Raw genomic sequence first — 23,935 nt, 5'->3', positions numbered from 1 at the left:
TTTGTTAATTGGGTTATTTGCTTTTTGGGTGTTGAGGTATGTATATTTATATATTTATATAGTTATAATTCTTTATATATTTTGGATATTAATGCTTTGTCAGATTTGTCATTTACAAATATATTCTCTCATACTGTAGCATGCCTTTTTATTCTGTTGATGGTGTCCTTTGCTGTACAGAAACTTTTTAGTTTGATGTAGTCCCATGAGTTCATTTTTGCTTTTGTTTCCCTTGCTTGAGGAGATGTGTTCAGGAAGAAGTTGCTCATGCTTATATTCAGGAGATTTTTGCCTATGTTGTCTTCTAAGAGTTTTATGGTTTCATGACTTACATTCAGGTCTCTGATTCATTTCGAGTTTACTTTTGTGTATGGGGTTAAACAATAATCCAGTTTCATTCTCTTGCATGTAGCTGTCCAGTTTTGCCAAAACCAGCTGCTGAAGAGGCAGTCATTTCCCCAATGTATGGCCTTGTCTCCTTTATCATATATTAATTGACCATATATGTTTGGGTTTATATCAGGGCTCTCTAGTCATTTCCATGGGTCTATGGGTCTCTTCTTTTGTCACTACCAAATTGTCTGGATTACTGTGGCTTGGCAGTAGAGCTTGAAGTTGGGGAGCATAATCCTCCCAGCTTTATTCTTCCTTCTCAGGATTGCTTTGGCTATTCAGGGTCTTTTGTGGTTCCACATGAATTTTAGAATGATTTTCTCTAGTTCGTTGAAGAATGCTATTGATGATTTGATAGGAATTGCATTGAATCTATAGATTGCTTTATGCAGGATGGCCATTTTGACAATATTAATACTTCGTATCCATGAGCACAGGGTGTGTTTCCATTTATTAGTATATTCTTCAATTTCTCTCATGAGTGTCTTGAAGTTTTCAGAGTATAGGTCTTTCACTTCCTTGGTTAGGCTTATTCCTAGGTATTTTATTATTCTTGATGCAACTGTGAATGGAATTGTTCTCCTGATTTCTCTCTCTGCTAGTTCATTGTTAGTGTATAGTAATGTCACAGATTTCTGTGTATTAATTCTGTATCCTGCAAATTTGCTGAATTAAAATATAGATCTAGTAATTTTGGAGTGGATTGTTTAGGTTTTTTTATGTACAATATCATGTCATCTGTAAACACGGACAGTTTGACTTCTTCCTCACCAATCTGGATGCCTTTTATTTCTTTGTGTTGTCCGATTGCTGTGGCAGGGACTTCTAGAACAATGTGGAATAATAGTGGGGAGAGTGGGCATCCTTGTCTTGTTCCTGATCTTAACAGAAAAGCTTTCAGCTTCTCACTGTTAAGTATAATGTTGGCTGTGGGATTTTCATATATGGCCTTTATTATGTTGAAGTACTTGCCCTCTATACCCATTTTGTTGAGAGCTTTCATCATGAGTGGATGTTGAATTTTGTCAAATATTTTTCAGCATATATGGAGGTGACCATGTGTTTTTTGTCCTTTTTGTTGATGTGGTTGATGATATTGATGGATTTTTGAATGTTGTACCATCCTTGCATACCTGGAATAAATCCTACTTGATCATGATAGATGATATTTTTGAATTCGGTTTGCTAATATTTTGTTAAGTATTTTTGCATCTATGTTCATCAGGGATATATGTCTGTAATTCTCTTTTTTTGTAGTATCTTTGCCTGGTTTTGGTATTAGAGTGATGCTGGCCTCATAGAATGAGTTTGTAAGTATTCTCTCTTCGTGTACTCTTTGGAAAACTTTAAGGGCGATGGGTACTAGGTCTTCACTAAATCTTTGATAAAATTCAGCAGTGAAGCCATCTGGTCCTGGTTTTTGTTCTTAGGTAGGCTTTTGACTACCAGTTCAATTTCATTGTTGGTAATTAGTTTGTTCAAATTTTCTGTGTTTTTCTGGGTCATCCTTGGAATGTTGTATTTTTCTAGAAAGTTGTCAATTTCTTCTAGGTTATCCAGTTTATTGGCATATAATTTTTCATAGTATTCTCCAATAATTCTTTGTATTTCTGTGGTGTCCTTAGTGATTTTTCCTTTCGCATTTCTGATTCTGTTTATGTGAGTTGACTCTTTTTTTCTTGACAAGTCTGGCTATGGGTTTATCTATTTTGTTTATTTCGTCAAAGAACCAGCTCTTGCTTTCATTGATTCTTTCTTTTGTTTTATTCTTGAATTTATTTATTTCTGTTCTAATCTTTATTATGTCCCTCCTTCTACTGACTTTGAGCCTCATTTGTTCTCTTTTTCTAGTTTTGTTCATTGTGAGTTTACACTGCTCATGTGGGATTGTTGTTCTTTCCTGAGGTAGGCCTGTATTGCAATATACATTCCTCTTAGCACAGGCTTCACTGCATCCCAATGATTTTGCTGTGTTGAATTATTGTTGTCATTTGTCTCCATATATTACTTGATCTCTGTTTTTATTTGGTCATTGATCCATTGCTTATTTAGGAGCATGTTGTGAATCCTCTATATGTATGTGAGGTTTTTCATTTTCTTTGAAAATTTATTTCTAGTTTCATACCTTTGTGGTCTGATTAACTGGTTGGTACAATTTCAATGTTTTTGGATATACCAAGGCTCTTTTTGTGGCATAGTGTATGATCTAGTCTTGAAAATGTCTCATGTGCACTTGAGAAGAATGTGTATTCTGCTGCTTTAGGGTGTAGAGTTCTGTAGATGTCTTCTAGGTCCATCTCTTCTAATGTGTTGTTCAATACCTCTGTCTCCTTACTTATTTTCTGTCTGGTTGATCAGTCCTTCACAGTGAGTGGAGTGTTGTAGTCTCCTAGAATCAATGCATTGCATTCTATTTCCCCTTTAATTGTGTTAGTATTTGTTTCTCATATGCAGGCGCTCCTGTGTTGGGTACATATTTATAATGGTTATATGTTCTTGTTGGATTGACACTTTTATTATTCTGTAATGTCCTTCTTCGTCTCCTATGACTTTCTTTGTTTTGAAGTCTATTTTGTCTGATACAAGTACTGCAGCTCCTGCTTTTTTCTCCCTATTAGTTGCATGAAATATTTTTTTCCATCCCTTCACTTTTAGTCTGTGTATGTCTTTGGGTATAAAGTGAGTCACTTGTAGGCAGCATATAGATGGGTCTTGTTTTTTTTATCCATTCAGTGACACTATGTCTCTTGATTGTTGCATTAAGTCAATTTACATTTAGGGTGATTATCAATAGGTATGTACTTATTGCCATTGCAGGCTTTAGATTCGTGGTTACCAAAGGTTCAAGGTTAACTTCCTAACTATCTAAGAGTCTAACTTAACTCACTTAATATGCTCTTACAAACACAATCTAAAGTTTCTTTATTTTTTTCTCTTCTTTTTTCTTCCTCCTCCATTCTTTATATATTAGGTATCATATTCTGTACTCTTTGTCTATCCCTTGATTGACTTTGGGGATAGTTAATTTAATTTTTCATTTAGTAATTAGCTGTTCTACTTTCTTTACTGTGGTTTTATTACCTCTGGTGACAGCCATTAAAACTTAGGAACACTTCCATCTAAAGCAGTCCCTCCAAAGTACACTGTAGAGATGGTTTGTGTCAGGTAAATTCTCCTAGCTTTTGCTTATCTGGAAATCATTTAATCTCTCCTTCAAATTTAAATGATAATCTTGCCGGATAAACTAATCTTGGTTAAAGGCCCTTCTGCTTCATTGCATTAGATACATCATTGAAAACCACTCTCTTATGGCCTATAAGCTTTCTGCTGAGAAGTCTGATGATAGCCTGATGGGCTTTCCTTTGCATGTGACCTTATTTCTCTCTCTGGCTGCTTTTTATAGTCTGTCCTCATCCTTGATCTTTCCCATTTTAATTACTATATGTTTTGGTATTGTCTTCCTTGGGTCCCTTGTGTTGGGAGATCTGTGTATCTTCATGGCCTAGGAGACTATCTCCTTACCCAGACTGGGGAAGTTTTCAGCAATTACCTCCTCAAAGACACTTTCTATCCCTTTTTTTATCTCTTCTTCTTCTGGTACCCCTATAATGCAAGTATTGTTCCATTTGGATTGGTCACACAGTTCTCTCAATATTCTTTCATTCTAATAGATCCTTTTTTCTCTGTGTGCCTCAGCTTCTTTGTATTCCACTTCTCTAGTTCCTATTTCATTTATCATCTCCTCCAGTGTATCTAATCTGCTTTTAATACCCTCTGTTGTGCTGTTAAATGATTGGATCTCTGACTGGAATTCATTTCTGAATTCTTGAACAATTTTCCATACCTCCATGAGCATGTTAATGATTTTTATTTTGAACTCCCTTTCAGGAAGATTCATGAGGTTGATGTCATTTAAATTTTTCTCAGGAGTTGTATTAATAATTTTACTTTGAACCAGGTTCCTCTGGCATTTCATATTTGTATATGACACCCTCTAGTGTCCAGAAGCTCTACTCTCTGGAGCTGCTCAGCCCCTGAAGCAATGTCGGGGGTCGCAGGGAGTGGTGTTGTTGCCTGGGGGGAGGAAATAACTGTTTCCTGCTTCCAGGCTGCTTTGCCTGTCTCCACTGCCTGAACCAGTGGGCTGAGCACACAGGTATAAGCCTCTATGCTTTGCATTTGTCGTTGCTGTAGACAGATCTTCCCTCTGGATGGCCTAATGCCAGGGTAAGGTTTGCCGGTTTGTGAGCCAGGTGGGGCTGGCCGGGAGAAAGGCAAAGTAGGCTGCATATCACAGAGGGGGTCCTAGGAGCTGTGTAGCCAGCCAGGGAGCTGGAGCACCTGAAGATCATGAAAGCTAATCAACCTGCTGGTCAGAGTGCACCTGGACAATTTTGTCTACCTGTCCTTTCTCCTGAGCAGTAAACTCTGTCCAATCATTGCCCCTTTAGCAGCCCTCTTGCTAGGGGCTTCCTTGTTAGGAAGTCTCTCAGACTGTCCACCTTTCTTTTGTCCCAGAACAGCCAGATATAGATTCCTGCTTTCCAGTCTTTCTAGGAATTCTGCCTATCTTAGCTTTCCAACCCCCTAATCATAAGAGTACCATGCAAGCACCATGAAATGCAGGTTTTGCTCCCAGAGCACATCTCCGGCATTAGGTATTCAGCAGTCCCAGGCCTCCACTCCTTCCCCACTATGTTTCTCTCCCTCCTGCTGGTGAGCTGGGGTGTGAGAAGGGCTTGGGTCCCGCTGGGCCACAGCTTTGGAAAGTTACCCTGTTCTGTGAGGTCTCCTCTTTTCTTCATTTGTATGTAGTCTGGCACAGTCCTCTTTCCTGTTGCTCTTTCAGGATTAGTTGTATTAATTATATTTTCATATTATATGCAGTTTTACGAGGAAACCTCTGTCTCACCTCTCACACCACCATTTTTAATCCTCCAGACAGTTGTTTTTCTACCAAAGTGTTTCACACCTCTGTCCTTTCCAGAGTTGTGCCTAAAATTCAATAGGTTGGTGAGTTCATTCAAACCACTGCCAGAGTCCCCAGCCATAACCGTCTTCAGTCACATGAACATACAGCTTACAGGGCCTCGATGGGTTATGACACTCAAGGTCTGCATGGCCTAGACAGCCCATTTTGCTGCAGTAAATGCAGACGCACATGTCTCACTCCAGTCCTACCTGATACCCTTTCATATCAACCAGTATAAGGGCTTCAGAACATGTAACCTGACAAGTGGAGATAAATACTCTCCAGTAACCTAGAAGACCCCGAAACTCCTGTAGCAATGCTCCAGTTGTAGGGGTAGGAAAGGCCTGGAATTTATCTGTAATTGCTTCTGGTATAACTTTGGTCTTACCTGACCAGACAACCCCCAAGAATTTGACAGACAAACCAGGTCCCTGAACCTTGGTGCTGTTCACAGCCCATCCTTTCTCCTATAAATGTTGCAGCAGTCTAGGTGCTGCACCTTCTAGATCTGAAAGAGAATCAGACATGAGCATGACATCATCAATATAATGATACAGCTGCACCATTGGCAGTTTCTCCCATGTAGCCAAGTCATAGGCTACAAGTTCATGGTGGGAATGTGGAGGTATCCCTCTGGAAGGATGGTGAAAGTCCATTGCCAGCATTCTCACATGAAGGCAAACTGTTCCTGACTTTCCTGCTCAATGTTAATGGAAAAGAAGGCATTAGCAAGATCTACCATATAATGGTATGTTCCTAGTTCGTGGCTGAGGGTATCCATCAGGCCTGCAATAGAGCGGACAGCAGCATGCATAGGGGGTATGACTTTATTCAGTTCTCTGTAATCCAGGCATACTCCAGGAGCCATCTGACTTTTTTACTGGCTACACTGGGTAATTGAAAGGTCTATGAGTGGGCTTTAAAATACCCACCTTTTCCAGCTCCTGGAGAGTTTCTCCAATCTCTTTATGCCCTCCAGGCAGTTTGTATTATTTGGTGTTAGTCACCCACTGAGGCACGGCAAAGCTATGGGCGGGTGCCTAGCATGTCCCATCAGAACTGCCTTCACCGCACATACTCTCAGTCTGAACTCACCTACAGTGGTCTGCAACCATAGACCCTGCAGGATATCAATCCCCCAAATATACTCAGGAATAGGAGATATATACACATTATACGCTTTTGGGGGAAGATGCCCTATTCCCAAAAGGATTTGGGCTTGTTTCACTCTGATAGCCTTACCCCCATATCCATCTATGATAGTGGGGGTCCTGGGGAACTTCTCAGAGTTACCATAAATCAGTGAACATTCAGCCCCATGTGTCCACCAGAGCCAGGAAACAATGTATGTTCACTGAGGTCCAATGGATAGCTATTTCAATAGGTGGCCTCCAGCGCACCCTGGTCCCTCAGGGAAGATACCTTGACCTTCCCCTCAGTCAAACCATGTTCCCCAATCACTTCCTGTGTGGGCTCAAGTGAGGTTGGCTCGCTCTCCAGCAGTAAGTCTTGCAAATACACAGGTCAGACTTGTGGCTCTGTCTCTGACCTCTGACTCTTTGTTCTTAATGGCTGGAACTGCTGCTCTGGTTTCAGTTGTTGCCATAGCTCCAGTAAGATCCTATTTGACTTCCCATCTAATTTCCTTCTATCTGCTCCTGCCCATATTAAAACCCACATCTCGGTCCTCACAACCTTCATGGAGCCCTTTAAATTCTTCTTATGAGTAGCAGATCTTATTTCTCTCTGTGTCTTCATTGCTACAGCCTCTCCTAAGTCTGCTATTGTACATGTAACCTCGCTAATGGGCTGCTCTCAGTGAGGGGCAAGAATGGCCAAAGAGGGATGTGGAAGCCATTTGAAGCACAAGATTTCTTATACCTATAGTAACAGGCTCCTCATTTGAATCATGATTTTCTGGTCTACAGATGGCATTTCTTATGCCTAGCTCTTGTAACACCTGTTGGAGCTCAGCATACATCTGCCATCTGACAGGAGAGGATGGTAGATCACCCAGATTGGGCCACACAGCATGAAGTGCAGCCATAAGGCAATCGAGGAGGGAGTGACTCCCTGGGGTCTAATGTGCATTTTATAATCACTGCCTCAAGGCAGGCTGCACTGTCAGGGAAGCCAGCTTTCCCATCTCTGATCCCGACAGAACAATACCATCCACCCCTAAGTCCCACAGACACAGGAGCCAAGCTGATATTGACTCCAAGGCTTCTGCCTAAACCGGGAGCCCAAATCCACCCGCTCAGCCTGAGCATAGGGGGAGAGCATAGAGTTCTCTACGACCTGGGGAGGGTCTGTGCCTCTCCTTAGGGAACTCTTGGATGCTGGGTTTTTATTTTCTTTACAACCACTGTGTGTGCTTTCAATAGGGGAAGGGTCAGTGCCCCTGGCACCACCCCTTCATCCTTCCCCAATGCCTCCATTTCCAGGGCTGATGGCACCTTTCTCTCCCCTCTCCCGAGTGCCTCCTCTGCTACATCCTTTACCTTTTCTACTGTGCCTCGCAGCAATGCTAGCTCAGTCTTCAGCAGCTCTCTTACTTTCACCTCAATGCTTCGCAGCTGGTGTTCTCGTGCCACCTCCACCTGTGCTTCCCTCAGGAGTTTGTCTTTTTCCTTGATGGCCTTTTCCTCCTTCAGGGCACCTGGCAGTGCTGCCATCTTGTTCTGCAAGGAATCTTTCACCTCTTCAATGGCACCTCACTGCTGGTGTTCTCGTGCTGCCTCCTCTCGCATCAATGCTATTTCCTTCTTCAGTGAATTCACATCAGTTTGCAGCTCACATTCTCATGCCACCATTTCTTGGGCCTTTTTCAGGAATGTGTCCTCTTCTGTAGACTTTTTTAATAATGTGAGAAGCAGTCAACCCACAGTCCCCACTGCCTCACTGGCACTCTGTCTCTCAAAAGACTTACTTTCTATACCAAGGGCTATCCTTACTGCCTCAGCTATCACTTCCACTTGCCTCCAGTCCTGGGGTGGGGCCCAGCCCTCTAGAAGGCAAGCCAGCTCAGACCGCATATGCATTGGGTGACAATCCACTATCTCCCCATTCATAGGGACAGCCCACTGAAGCACCCCTCCCATAAGGGCAGCCTGTCTTTTTCCTTGGTCACCAATGAACCCTGCCAACTTTGCCAATTACCTTGCCCATGGGTTCCATCCCCCAGCAAGTTTGCTATGGATTCAGTGTGACCAAAGAAATGACAGTAGAACGTTCTTTGAGGTGAAAGGGTTTATTTCCCGGATTGTTCTCCCAGCAGTAGGTCGAGCACTAATGTCTCTACCTCTGCCCAGAGCACTGGGCCGAGCCCTTTATACAGCACAATAATAGCTTATTGCCTACAGGTGTGGAAGTGGCAGCCCAGCAACAGGCCAGTTACATCATCAGGTGGTTTAAGTTCAGTGAGGATCCTGGCCACAGGAACCCCAACTTCCCCACAGAGGTATTTAAGGAACTGACTAATATAGATTGTTAGAAGTTCCACTTCTGGCATGATAGCAGGAAGAACTCTTTTGATCTGCTGCCCAGTAAAAAATGGTGAGAATTATTTTTAAAAAACACCTAACCATTTAAATTGTCTAGAAATGGTCCTAAGTGCATATATCAAGTGAAGAAATATTTATTCAAGAAAATCTACTAAAATTTGATAGAGACAGTGAAAATCTGTGGCATTTGAACCATGACCTATACCCTCCCTCACCATTCTTATGTAAGCAGAGAGAAACTCCACTCCAGACTGCTGCAATTAAGGAAACAGGGCTCCTTCTTCCCCCAGCTCCCTGAGGGATTTTTCCAGAAACAGCAAAGCATCAGTATTTCTCATATTGTCCCCAGCTACCTTTTGCTGACACTAAGTTCCAGGTGAGTACTGTCCAAAGGTTCCCATCTTCCCTGCAGTCTCCACTCAGGATTACCTTGGATACAGCACCGCTGAGAATATGGAGCCCCAACTTGGTAAGAGGTTCCACAGTGGAAGAGGCAGAACAAGAGACCTGAAACTACTGCCCCTTTTCAACTGACTGCCCAGCTCCTATCAGGGGTGTCACTCATTGAAAAGCTCACCATTCACAGCTTGCGATCCATAGCTGAGAGGTTTTTTGCCTATCAAAACAGGGCTCAGTGTTAATTCCCAAAGGAAGTGAATCAATTTCCAGCAAAGTATGAAGTTGAAACCTATATAGGCTCTCTCAAAAATAATGGAGTTTGTGGTTAAAAGCAATTCAGAGGAAATTGGTAGAATCATTAGAAATAAAAGCTAAACTGTAGGAAAGCTAGTTAACCAGAGACAATCAGGAAAAGGGACAACTAAGAAGACCCCTCTTGGGATCCAAACAAATCTCAAACACTGACCTCAAAACTACCCATCAAAGGAGCCCAAATTTAATTGGCTCTGTATGTTGAGCAATTTATTCCATAGCCAGCAGTTAGTGATTAACAGCTGAGTTTGGTCAGGGAAACAAACAATCAAAGAGAGCCCCACAAAAAGCAGCCATCCCAGGTCACCTGTAGATGTATCCAAGCCTGTACTTTGTTCTCTGCACAGCAACATCAGATGTTTCATGCTTTGAAGAAGGAGGATAGACTTCAGTAAAAGAATCCAACCAATCACTAAACAAACAAAAGAACAAATAATAATAACAAGCACCAGAGGAAGGGCCAGTACCCAGAGTTGCTACAATATAGTGTCTAAAAGGTGCAGTTTCCCCAAAAAAATGAGACATGCAAAAAAACAGGAAAGTCTGACCATGGTTTTGATTTACTCCTATTTACCGCATTGGTGAGAAAGGGATGCTCCACCCTAAATAGTATGTGATGGCCAAACCCACAATACCTGACACCAGAAAGTTAACAACAAGTTTATTAATCAAATATACAGCCCCAAAGGAGGGCATGACAGTCCACACAGAGCCACATGAGGGTTGCACTTGGAAACAGAGTGAACAAGCATGGACTCTGAGTGGCAGGCTTTGTAGTAGCAAGAGGGTGAGATGACCCTTAGTTCCTTCAGGAGGATGTGATTGGTTTGAATAATTTTACAGTCTGTTAAGGAAGTGAAACCCATCAGGCTGTGGACTAGATGGAGTAGCTGGTCGGGCCCAAAAGAGAACTAGCTAGGTGGAAAGGCTTTCTCACTGGCTAGGGGACCTTACTGGGCGAGAGCAAAGGAAGTCATATGTAGGCTTTTGAGGCCATATGAGGCTCAAAGACGTCAAGGCAGCACATGACATCTTAAGCATTGCGATACAAGCCCATTCAGTGGGGAAAAAAAACTGGTCAAAAGAAACTGCCTGGTTTTCCATGTGGGCCTCTGTTTGTGCAGCATAGCAGGTCAGTAGGTAAGAAATTGCAACTGGCCAAAGAAGCTGGTTCTATTGCTGCTGCAGGCTAAGCAGGAAAGACAACCCATATTTAATGGTCAGGACCATCCTGAGCCTGATGATACTTTCCTGTCATTTCAGTTGTACATAAAACATCCATAAAAGAACAAGGAAAACTTCTTAGCAATCAGGTCAAATCAAAACACAATGTACAGTCATAGTAAAGAGGAAATATTCAGTTTGGTGATGGCCTGCCTTCAGGAGAAAATCCATCGAAGAATGAAACCAGCTTGCTGGCTTCAATTTATAAAATCATTAAAGGTAGCACATTCAAGAGAGAGAAAATGTGTCAAAACAGTAGAATTAGAGATGGTATGGATAATTTGATCACATCAACACCAGGAACAAGACAAAAAACTAAAAAACAAATATGTTGAAAGTTGGTGGCTATGAAATGGTAAATCAACACATAAAACAAAGTGGAAAATTAGAATATAATCCTTCCTCTGGCAGTCTGCTGAGGACTACATGGTTGAAGACCATATTTTTTCCTGTCAACTTTTTTTTACCAGTGAATAAAAATGACACATCAGAATCAGACTCTCCAGGACAGGTTGTGGAAACTGAAGATATAGTAAAACCACTTGATACAGAACAAGTGGATGAGACTACTACCAACACTACTGAACCAACTAATGGCATGGTTTATTCAAGTCAAATAGTTTAAGTGAGGTATTTATAAATAATAGTTTAGAAGAAGCATCAGAAACAGTTCATTAGGATATCTCATCCTTTAAGCACCAGCAACTCTAGGTAGTGGTTATTCATCAGCTCCTGCAGAGGCCACCTATAAATATGACTGGAAAGTATTTGACTCCTACATTTCATAAAGCATGTTCCATTATTAACAGAACAACTAAACAGGAAATCTGCTTTTCTGTTGAAAATAAGGAGCAAACCATAATTCTGCCCACTTTTAAACCTGTGTAAAACCCTAGTACACTGTAGTCTAAATGAGCTAGAAGATGCAACACTTACTTTTCCAGTCCTTTCAAAGATAAGATTTATCAGATATATGTGAAATTAAGACTTTGCTTCAGGGAATTCTTAAACACAATTTCTCAGATGTATAAGATCATTCTCTTCACTGCTGCTAATATGTAAATGCAGGTAAGTTACTGAACATATTAGATCCTATAAAAGATAACTTGTCAGGCACTCACCTTTTTGTGAATATTGTGTTTATGTATAAGGAAACTATACAAAGGACTTAAATATCCTTGGAAGAGATCTTTCAAAAACTATAATAATTGACAACTCACCATGAGCCTTTCCATAACAGCTTTTTAACAGAATCCCTATAAAAAGCCAGTTTATAGACAAAAATGTCGATGAACTTAAATTGATTCCATTTCTGGAGAAGACTGTAGAACTGAATGAAGATGTTTGACCTCACATTAGAGGAAGATTTTGCTTGCATGATTTGCTGTCCCCAGATTAAATATGGAGACTTGTCAAATCACTGAGGGGAGAGAGAATGCAGAGTCCTTTTGGACTTAGACGAAAACACTGTCATTACTTAAAATTTTGCAATTTGTACCCCATCTTACTTTCCTTATCTTTGATGCCAGTGGTAATCAAGGTTACACAGAAAGACTTCATACATCTCAGAATGAATACACAAAGTAGGTAGGCTAAAAGAGAAGAGTCTTTAGAACTAGTGCAACTCCAGTAAAATTTTTTATGTATAGGGCATCTGTAGTTTATACAGAATTCTGTTTCTGCCACAAGTTTGTGGCATGTCATAGGCACATCAAAACAAACATTCTCACACTTAAGAAGAAGCTTACAAATGATTGAAACTAAAAAATGTAGTGTATTCACTTACACGTACTTCTGCATATTCCCTTATACAAATATTTTCATATCAAATATCACATAAAAACAAATGTATGCAATGATCACACATGAATATGCTAGCATGCACTAAATGTTCACAAATTCAGTTATACAGATAAGCACACACAAAATATGCACTTATACAGATTTCCTCACAATAAAACACTCACCCATGAAAGGCTCATATATACTCAGTAACTGATAGACATGCACCCCCACACACATTCACTAACTAGGGAAAACTTTCACACATTAATTCACAGGAGCATGCATGTGAATTCACTCTCACACACAAACACAGATACACTCATTCACATACACTGACACATTCATTTCTTCATACAAACATTGCTCAGATTCCATCATATGAGCATGCTGACATTCACATACATGGAGTCATAAATGAATGAATGAATAAATGTTTACATATGTGTATAAATAATACATATATGACTGTGTATGTTAGTAAATTATATGTATATATATAAATTAAAAAATATATCACACACACACATACACTAAGATTCTCTAACACACCCACTCACTGTTCATGTACATTAATATACTCATAATCAGGAACGCACTCACATATATACTTGCACATGAATATCACACTCATCACAAAGTTCAAACATCCACTCACATAGACTCATAAGCACTTACACTCACATGCTCACATTTCACTCAGACAATATACTCAGACTTCAACAAGCTCACATAAACAAACACAATAAACCTTCACACTTACATGAATATGCCATCATCCATGCACATGCTCACAAATCACAATATACATGAGTGCATGCAATATTTATTCAATACTCACATATGAACAATTGAAACACAAATACACTCTAAGACATTTACATGTTCACATAGTCACACTTACAGTGTACATGCTCATATATACACACATGGTCACTCACTCATGTGAACACCCATAGCATTCACTCAGCCAAATAAACATTCTGACTAAAAACTCAATAATACAGACACATTCACATTTACACCTACATGCTCACACCTTCACGCAGATATGCTTCACTGACTTCCATAAACATGGTCACACATTGACTACTTAACCCGAACATGCTGACAATTTCACTGACACACGTATGCAGAGATGCTCCTATACACTGACACATTCACTCCTTCAAGAGAATAAGTTGAAACAATCACATGACCGTGATTACAAACTCTCTCATGGGGCACAAAGATAAATACACATATGCACACACACTGCAATGCTCCAGTTTACCCAGTCTCTTTTCATAGTCTCTTTTTTTTTATTTTATTTATTTATTTATTTATTTATTTATAATTCGTTTTTTTTTTTTTTAATAATTATTTTTTATTGAAGGGTAGTTGACGCACAGTATTACATTACATTAGTTTCAAGTGTACAACACAGTGGTAGAACATTTATATACATAATTCTAGGTTCCAGCTATCACCCTACCAAGCTGTTACAATATCTTGACTATATTCCTTATGCTATACATTACATCCCGGTTACTTATTTATTTTACCATTGGAAGTCTGTCTTTTTTTTTTTTTTTTTGTGAGGGCATCTCTCATATTTATTGATCAAATGGTTGTTAACGACAATAAAATTCTGTATAGGGGAGTCAATGCTCAATGCACAATCATTAATCCACCCCAAGCCTAATTTTCGTCAGTCTCCAATCTTCTGAGGCATAACAAACAAGTTCTTACATGTAGAACAAATTCTTACATAATGAATAAGTTACATAGTGAACAGTACAAGGGCAGTCATCACAGAAACTTTCGGTTTTGCTCATGCATTATGAACTCTAAACAGTCAATTCAAATATGAATACTTATTTGGTTTTTATACTTGATTTATATGTGGATACCACATTTCTCTCTTTATTATTATTATTTTTAATAAAATGCTGAAGTGGTAGGTAGATACAAGATAAAGGTAGAAAACATAGTTTAGTGTTGTAAGAGAGCAAATGTAGATGATCAGGTGTGTGCCTGTAGACTATGTGTTAATCCAAGCTAGTGCAGGGCAATAAAACATCCACGTATGCAGAAGATTTCTCTCAGAACAGGGGGGGTGAGGTTCTAAGCCTCACCTCTGTTGATCCCCAATTTCTCACCTGATGGCCCCCCTGCGACTGTGCCTGTCTTAGGTTGTTCCTCCCTTGAGGAATCTTACCCGTCTCTGGCTAACCAGTCATCTTCCGGGGCCATACAGGGAAATGTGAAGTTGGTAAGTGAGAGGGAAGCCTTATTGTTTGAAAAGGTTAGCTTTTTACTTCTTTGCATATTTATGCCCTGTGGCTTCTATGCCCAGCATTTGTCTTGAGGTATCTTTACCACTTGGAGGAGTTATGATACTCGGTAAATTTGATATGAGGCACGAATTCTATTTAAGGGTTGTAATTAGGAAGGAAGAAGAAAAGTTATAGAAGTAGCAGACGGAAGAAAACATGGGAAGATTGATTATTTCTTTGACATATCTTCTTGTAGAGTAACTTCAGCATATATAGGTTTTAAGCTACTACTTAAATTGCGCACACACATTAACATAATAGGAGTATAGTTACATAACCAAAGCATATCTGTAATTACCAGCCATCTCCAGTGAAACCAAGAAAACCATTAAGGCACCTTAGGCATTTGTGAAAACTTATCTATGATATGGTGGATATTGTCCAACTGAACTTGAACAGTCTGAGAGAAATCAGACAAATTAAAACAACCCATTCCTGGGACATGCCATATGTTCTTTTAACAGTAAATAGTCTGTAGTTGTAAGAGTTTGGAGCGCTACAATTTGCACTTCTCCAAATTCTTGGTTGAGTTCCAACAGTATAGATCCAGTCAAATTTGTTGTTTTACTGTATGCACAGGCCAGCTTAGATATCTCCTTCCTCATTCCCATGGCAAGTCCAGGAACTGGTGGGATGAGTGCATCTACAGCTGTAGCAGTGCGTGGATCTTTGTTGGGGTTTTTTGATGATCATCTTCTGGCATGAGTCTTCCAGAGAGTGCAGATGTTGGAAGTTCTTTTTCATATCGTATCATAGTTCATTTTCGGGGTAGCCCAATTAGGCTTTGATCCTCTGTATAAACACAAACAGACCCTTTGCCTACACTTTTATATGCCCTTTATACCCTTGTGTAGAAGTCGTTGGAGGTTACCACACAGGAACTGCCCTTTTTTTTTTGCTTTGTTTTTGGTATCACTAATCTACACTTACATGATGAATATTATGTTTACTAGGCTCTCCCCTATACCAGGTCTCCCCTATAAACCCCTTCACAGTCACTGTCCATCAGCATAGCAAAATGTTGTAGGATCACTACTTGCCTTCTCTGTGTTGTACAGCCCTCCCTTTTCTCCTACCCCCCCATGTATGTTAATCTTAATACCCCCCTACTTCTCCCCCCCTTATCCCTCCCTACCCACCCATCCTCCCCAGTCCCTTTCCCTTTGGTACCTGTTAGTCCATTCTTGAGTTCTGTGATTCTGCTGCTGTTTTGTTCCTTCAGTTTTTCCTTTGTTCTTATATTCCACAGATAAGTGAAATCATTTGGTATTTCTCTTTCTCCGCTTGGCTTGTTTCACTGAGCATAACACCCTCCAGCTCCATCCATGTTGCTGCAAATGGTTGGATTTGCCCTTTTCTTATGGCTGAGTAGTATTCCATTGTGTATATGTACCACATCTTCTTTATCCATTCATCTATTGATGGACATTTAGGTTGCTTCCAATTCTTGGCTATTGTAAATAGTGCTGCAATAAACATAGGGGTGCATCTGTCTTTCTCCAACTTGATTGCTGCGTTCTTAGGGTAAATTCCTAGGAGTGCAATTCCTGGGTCAAATGGTAAGTCTGTTTTGAGCATTTTGATGTACCTCCATACTGCTTTCCACAATGGTTGAACTAGTTTACATTCCCACCAGCAGTGTAGGAGGGTTCCCCTTTCTCCACAGCCTCACCAACATTTGTTGTTGTTTGTCTTTTGGATGGCAGCCATCCTTACCGGTGTGAGGTGATACCTCATTGTAGTTTTAATTTGCATTTCTCTGATGATTAGCGATGTGGAGCATCTTTTCATGTGTCTGTTGGCCATCTGTATTTCTTTTTTGGAGAACTGTCTGTTCAGTTCCTCTGCCCATTTTTTAATTGGGTTATTTGTTTTTTGTCTGTTGAGGCGTGTGAGCTCCTTATATATTCTGGACGTCAAGCCTTTATCGGATGTGTCATTTTCAAATATATTCTCCCATACTGTAGGGATCCTTCTTGTTCTATTGATGGTGTCTTTTGCTGTACAGAAGCTTTTCAGCTTAATATAGTCCCACTTGTTCATTTTTGCTGTTGTTTTCCTTGCCCGGGGAGATATGTTCAAGAAGAGGTCACTCATGTTTATGTCTAAGAGGTTTTCGCCTATGTTTTCTTCCAAGAGTTTAATGGTTTCATGGCTTACATTCAGGTCTTTGATCCATTTTGAGTTTACTTTTGTATATGGGGTTAGACAATGGTCCAGTTTCATTCTCCTACATGTAGCTGTCCAGTTTTGCCAGCACCACCTGTTGAAGAGACTGTCATTTCGCCATTGTATGTCCATGGCTCCTTTATCAAATATTAATTGACCATATATGTCTGGGTTAATGTCTGGATTCTCTAGTCTGTTCCATTGGTCTGTGGCTCTGCTCTTGTGCCAGTACCAAATTGTCTTGATTACTATGGCTTTATAGTAGAGCTTGAAGTTGGGGAGTGAAATCCCCCCTACTTTATTCTTCTTTCTCAGGATTGCTTTGGCTATTCGGGGTCTTTGGTGTTTCCATATGAATTTTTGAATTATTTGTTCCAGTTCATTGAAGAATGTTGCTGGTAGTTTCATAGGGATTGCATCAAATCTGTATATTGCTTTGGGCAGGATGGCCATTTTGACGATATTAATTCTTCCTAGCCACGAGCATGGGATGAGTTTCCATCTGTTAGTGTCCCCTTTAATTTCTCTTAAGAGTGACTTGTAGTTTTCAGAGTATAAGTCTTTCACTTCTTTGGTTAGGTTTATTCCTAGGTATTTTATTTTTTTTGATGCAATTGTGAATGGAGTTGTTTTCCTGATTTCTCTTTCTGTTGGTTCATTGTTAGTATATAGGAAAGCCACAGATTTCTGTGTGTTGATTTTGCATCCTGCAACTTTGCTGTATTCCGATATCAGTTCTAGTAGTTTTGGGGTGGAGTCTTTAGGGTTTTTTATGTACAGTATCATGTCATCTGCAAATAGTGACAGTTTAACTTCTTCTTTACCAATCTGGATTCCTTGTATTTCTTTATTTTGTCTGATTGCCGTGGCTAGGACCTCCAGTACTATGTTAAATAACAGTGGAGAGAGTGGGCATCCCTGTCTAGTTCCCGATCTCAGAGGAAATGCTTTCAGCTTCTCGCTGTTCAATATAATGTTGGCTGTGGGTTTATCATAGATGGCCTTTATTACATTGAGGTACTTGCCCTCTATTCCCATTTTGCTGAGAGTTTTTAACATGAATGGATGTTGAACTTTGTCAAATGCTTTTTCAGCATCTATGGAGATGATCATGTGGTTTTTGTCTTTCTTTTTGTTGATGTGGTGGATGATGTTGATGGACTTTCGAATGTTGTACCATCCTTGCATCCCTGGGATGAATCCCACTTGGTCATGGTGTATGATCCTTTTGATGTATTTTTGAATTCGGTTTGCTAATATTTTGTTGAGTATTTTTGCATCTATGTTCATCAGGGATATTGGTCTGTAGTTTTCTTTTTTGGTGGTGTCTTTGCCTGGTTTTGGTATTAGGGTGATATTAGCTTCATAGAATGAGTTTGGGAGTATCCCCTCCTCTTCTATTTCTTGGAAAACTTTAAGGAGAATGGGTATTATGTCTTCCCTGTATGTCTGATAAAATTCCGAGGTAAATCCATCTGGCCCGGGGGTTTTGTTCTTTGGTAGTTTTTTGATTACCGCTTCAATTTCGTTGCTGGTAATTGGTCTGTTTAGATTTTCTGTTTCTTCCTGGGTCAATCTTGGAAGGTTATATTTTTCTAGGAAGTTGTCCATTTCTCCTAGGTTTCCCAGCTTGTTAGCATATAGGTTTTCATAGTATTCTCCAATAATTCTTTGCATTTCCGTGGGGTCCGTCGTGATTTTTCCTTTCTCGTTTCTGATACTGTTGATTTGTGTTGACTCTCTTTTCTTCTTAATAAGTCTGGCTAGAGGCTTATCTATTTTGTTTATTTTCTCGAAGAACCAGCTCTTGGTTTCATTGATTTTTGCTATTGTTTTATTCTTCTCAATTTTATTGATTTCTTCTCTGATCTTTATTATGTCCCTCCTTCTGCTGACCTTAGGCCTCATCTGTTCTTCTTTTTCCAATTTCGATAATTGTGACATTAGACCATTCATTTGGGATTGCTCTTCCTTTTTTAAATATGCTTGGATTGCTATATACTTTCCTCTTAAGACTGCTTTTGCTGTGTTCCACAGAAGTTGGGGCTTAGTGTTGTTGTTGTCATTTGTTTCCATATATTGCTGGATCTCCATTTTGATTTGGTCATTGATCCATTGATTATTTATGAGCGTGTTGTTAAGCCTCCATGTGTTTGTGAGCCTCTTTGCTTTCTTTGTACAGTTTCTTTCTAGTTTTATGCCTTTGTGGTCTGAAAAGTTGGTTGGTAGGATTTCAATCTTTTGGAATTTTCTGAGGCTCTTTTTGTGGCCTAGTATGTGGTCTATTCTGGAGAATGTTCCATGTGCACTTGAGAAGAATGTATATCCCGCTGCTTTTGGATGTAGAGTTCTATAGATGTCTATTAGGTCCATCTGCTCTACTGTGTTGTTCAGTGCTTCCGTGTCCTTACTTATTTTCTGCCCAGTGGATCTATCCTTTGGGGTGAGTGGTGTGTTGAAGTCTCCTAGAATGAATGCATTGCAGTCTATTTCCCCCTTTAGTTCTGTTAGTATTTGTTTCACATATGCTGGTGCTCCTGTGTTGGGTGCATATATATTTAGAATGGTTATATCCTCTTGTTTGACTGAGCCCTTTATCATTATGTAGTGTCCTTCTTTATCTCTTGTTACTTTCTTTGTTTTGAAGTCTATTTTGTCTGATATTAGTACTGCAACCCCTGCTTTCTTCTCGCTGTTGTTTGCCTGAAATATGTTTTTCCATCCCTTGACTTTTAGTCTGTACATGTCTTTGTGTTTGAGGTGAGTTTCTTGTAAGCAGCATATAGATGGGTCTTGCTTTTTTATCCATTCTGTTACTCTGTGTCTTTTGATTGGTGCATTCAACCCATTAACATTTAGGGTGACTATTGAAAGATATGTACTTATTGCCATTGCAGGCTTTAAATTCGTGGTTACCAAAGGTTCAAGGTTAGCCTCTTTAGTATCTTACTGCCTAACTTAGCTCGCTTATTGAGCTGTTATATACACTATCTGGAGATTCTTTTCTTCTCTCCCTTCTTGTTCCTCCTCCTCGATTCTTCATATGTTGGGTGTTTTGTGCTGTGCTCTTTCTAGGAGTGCTCCCATCTAGAGCAGTCCCTGTAAGATGTTCTGTAGAGGTGGTTTGTGGAAAGCAAATTCCCTCAGCTTTTGTTTGTCTGGGAATTGTTTAATCCCACCATCATATTTGAATGATAGTCGTGCTGGATACAGTATCCTTGGTTCAAGGCCCTTCTGTTTCATTGTATTAAATATATCATGCCATTCTCTTCTGGCCTGTAGGGTTTCTGTTGAGAAATCTGACGTTAGCCTGATGGGTTTCCCTTTATAGGTGACCTTTTTCTCTCTAGCTGCCTTTAACACTCTTTCCTTGTCCTTGATCTTTGCCATTTTAATTATTATGTGTCTTGGTGTTGCCCTTCTTGGATCCTTTCTGTTGGGGGTTCTGTGTATTTCCGTGGTCTGTTCGATTACTTCCTCCCCCAGTGTGGGGAAGTTTTCAGCAATTATTTCTTCTAAGATACTTTCCATCTCTTTTCCTCTCTCTTCTTCTTCTGGGACCCCTATAATACGGATATTGTTCCTTTTGGATTGGTCACACAGTTCTCTTAATATTGTTTCATTCCTGGAGATCCTTTTGTCTCTCTCTATGTCAGCTTCTATGCGTTCCTGTTCTCTGATTTCAATTCCATCAATGGCCTCTTGCATTCTATCCATTCTGCTTATAAACCCTTCCAGAGTTTGTTTCATTTCTGCAATCTCCTTTCTGGCATCTGTGATCTCCCTCCGGACTTCATCCCATTTCTCTTGCGTATTTCTCTGCATCTCTGTCAGCATGTTTATGATTCTTATTTTGAATTCTTTTTCAGGGAGACTGGTTAGGTCTGTCTCCTTCTCTGGTGTTGTCTCTGTGATCTTTGTCTGCCTGTAGCTTTGCCTTTTCATGGTGATAGGAATAGTCTGCAGAACTGGGACGAGTGACTGCTGGAAGGACTTCCTTTCTTTTTGGTTTGTGGCCCTCCTCTCCTGGGAGAACAGCGGCCTCTAGTGCCTTGTGCTGCGCAGCTGCGCGCAGACAGGGTTTCTGCTTCCTGCCCGGCTGCTATGGAGTTAATCTCCGCTGTTGCTGTGGGCGTGGCCTGGCTCGGGCAGCTACTCCAAAATGGTGGAGTCGCGTTGGAGCAGGAGCTGCTGGGAGGCTATTTATCTCCGCAAGGGGCCTCCCTGCTCCCTGCAGCCCAGGGGTTAGGGTGCCCAGAGATCCCGGATTCCCTACCTCTGGATTAAGTGACCCGCCCTGCCCCTTTAAGAACTCCAAAAAGCACCCGCCAAAACAAAACAACGCCCACCAAAAAAAAAAGAAAAAAAAAATTTTTTTAATTAAAAAAAAAAAAAAAGTTTTTAATTAAAAAAAAAAAAAAAAAGGTGGTCGTTCGTTTTTCTTTATTCTGCGGTGCCAGCCTCAGGCCTCTGCTCACCGGTCTTTCTGCCCTGTTTCCCTAGTATTGGGGTCCCTATCCCTTTAAGACTTCCAAAAAGCGCTCGCCAAAACAAAACAGCAAAAAAGCAAAAAAAAATGGTCGCGCGCTTTTCTTATGTCCTCTGGCGCCCAGCCTCCAGTGCCTGCTCACTGTTCTTGCTGCCCTGTTTTCCTAGTATCGAGCGCCCTGCACTCTGGCCCGGATGGCTGGGGCTGGGTGTTCGGCAGTCCTGGGCTCCGTCTCCCTCCCGCTCTGCCTGCTCTTGTCCCTCCGGGAGCTGGGAGGAGGGGCGCTCGGCTCCCGCGGGGCCGGGGCTTGTATCTTACCCCCTTCGCGAGGCGCTGGGTTCTCTCAGGTGCGGATGTGGTCTGGATATTGTCCTGTGTCCTCTGGTCTTTATTCTAGGAAGGGTTGTCTTTGTTATATTTTCATAGATATATGTTGTTTTGGGAGGAGATTTCCGCTGCTCTACTCACGCCGCCATCTTCTGCCCCTCCTCCATAGTCTCTTTTAACATTCAGGAACATGCTTACATATACTCTTGCACACAAATAGGCTTATGCTCATCACATAGTTCAAGCATTCATTAATACACAAACTCACATGCACTCTGTTACATGCTCACATTTTGCCAACACACAGTATACATACACATTGATATGCTCACAGAATGGACATAATACACAGTCATACATTCACATGAACATGCTATCAGCCATGCATATGCTCACAAGTTAATGCATACACATGAATATATACATTTACTTCACCACTCAAATATCCTTCCACAGGCATACTCTGAGACATGTACAAGTTCACATATTCACTTTCAAAAATGTACATGCTCACATATATGCACAGGATCATACACTGACTGACATTAACATGATTATAATTTACTCACTCCAATGAACATATTGACAAATATCTAACATACATAGACATACTCCCATATTTGCACATAAACGTACGTTCACTCACTCACACAAACATGTCTACAGCTCACTGACTCACAGCAGTATTCCACATTCACACAGGTGAATATGATAAAAAATTCATTCACACACCCTAGATATTAGGTTTATAGATCCATAGTCACACCTTGTCTTGCACATGCAGTGCCATTGTCTCAAATGGAAACATGCTGACATATTCACTTGCACACAAACATGCGTAGTCACCAAGAATCTCAAATTCACATAATACATTAAACACTTAAATTTCCTTACACACATTATCTTACTGAAATATACTCACACTTAAACAAGATAACAAAAGAAACCCATTGTATACTCACTACACACAAACTCGCTAACCTGTCTGCCCACGCTCACAACCCATATGTACTATGAGTACAACAAAATATTCACTTAAACGCAAAATTTTGCTCACAGCTCACAACAAAACACCATGAAGAGGTTCGTTCACACATGCATTGTTACACAGAGACTTACTCACGTACATACACATACTCAACATTCATCCCTCACAAAACAAGTTTAAGCATTTGTGCTTTGTAATGTGTCCACATAGTCATTCATATTCAGAGACATATACATTCAAACATACACTGGCACATTGCCTCCTTCACACAGACGTGGTGACATTCACATCAATCACGTGACCGTACCAACAAGTTCATTTACATGGTGACTCAAGTGTGTATACTCAGATGCTACCATTCACACATGCACACTAACTTTGTGAAAATCAGAAACATGCTCATGTGGACACTCACACGTAAATGTACTCACATCACCTATGAAACTCAACTATGCATTCAGAGAAGAAAACACACACATGCCCTTATAACTCATATTTCACTCACAGAAATACACTCAACCCATTAACCTGATTCACAGTAATAAACTGATACACATTCATTAACTCACTTGAGTGCACTAACATCCATGCACAGTCACATATTTAAACATACACTTGAACGCACATTTATGTCAACATACTCAGAGATGTACAAATTCACATATTCACCTAAAGAAGACAAATGCTCACATATATGCACATGCTTACACATTCACTTATTCACAGTAATGCAATTCACTATGCAAATGTGTATACTGATATATTTAGCCATATGCATGCATTCATATCCAAATGGTCACATATTCAGACACTCACAAAAATTTCCACACTTCACTCACTCATGAGCAATTACATGTTCATTCACACTCATGAAAGTGATTACAAATTAACTCACACTTCAGATATACTCACTGCAGTAATACACACATTCAGTTACCTGTCCAAATTATCATTGTCACAATTACTCATAAATTCACCTGCAAACAAATATAGTCACACTCATCAAGCAGCTCACAAATTCAATTACATTACATAACTACAGTTACCTTCACTCACACA

The 23,935-nt window shown here is 40.2% G+C and overlaps 1 pseudogene; it reads left to right on the top strand.

Moving 5' to 3' along the window:
• Nucleotides 1–10,858: 10,858 nt before the first annotated feature.
• Nucleotides 10,859–12,202, top strand: LOC130681805 (CTD small phosphatase-like protein 2; annotated as a pseudogene).
• The last annotated feature ends 11,733 nt before the right edge of the window (nucleotides 12,203–23,935 follow it).

The sequence above is a fragment of the Manis pentadactyla genome, chromosome X, assembly GCF_030020395.1.
Source record: "Manis pentadactyla isolate mManPen7 chromosome X, mManPen7.hap1, whole genome shotgun sequence".
NCBI lineage: Eukaryota > Metazoa > Chordata > Mammalia > Pholidota > Manidae > Manis > Manis pentadactyla.
Note: the sequence above shows the minus strand (reverse complement) of the source record. Positions and strands in the feature narration are given on the sequence as shown.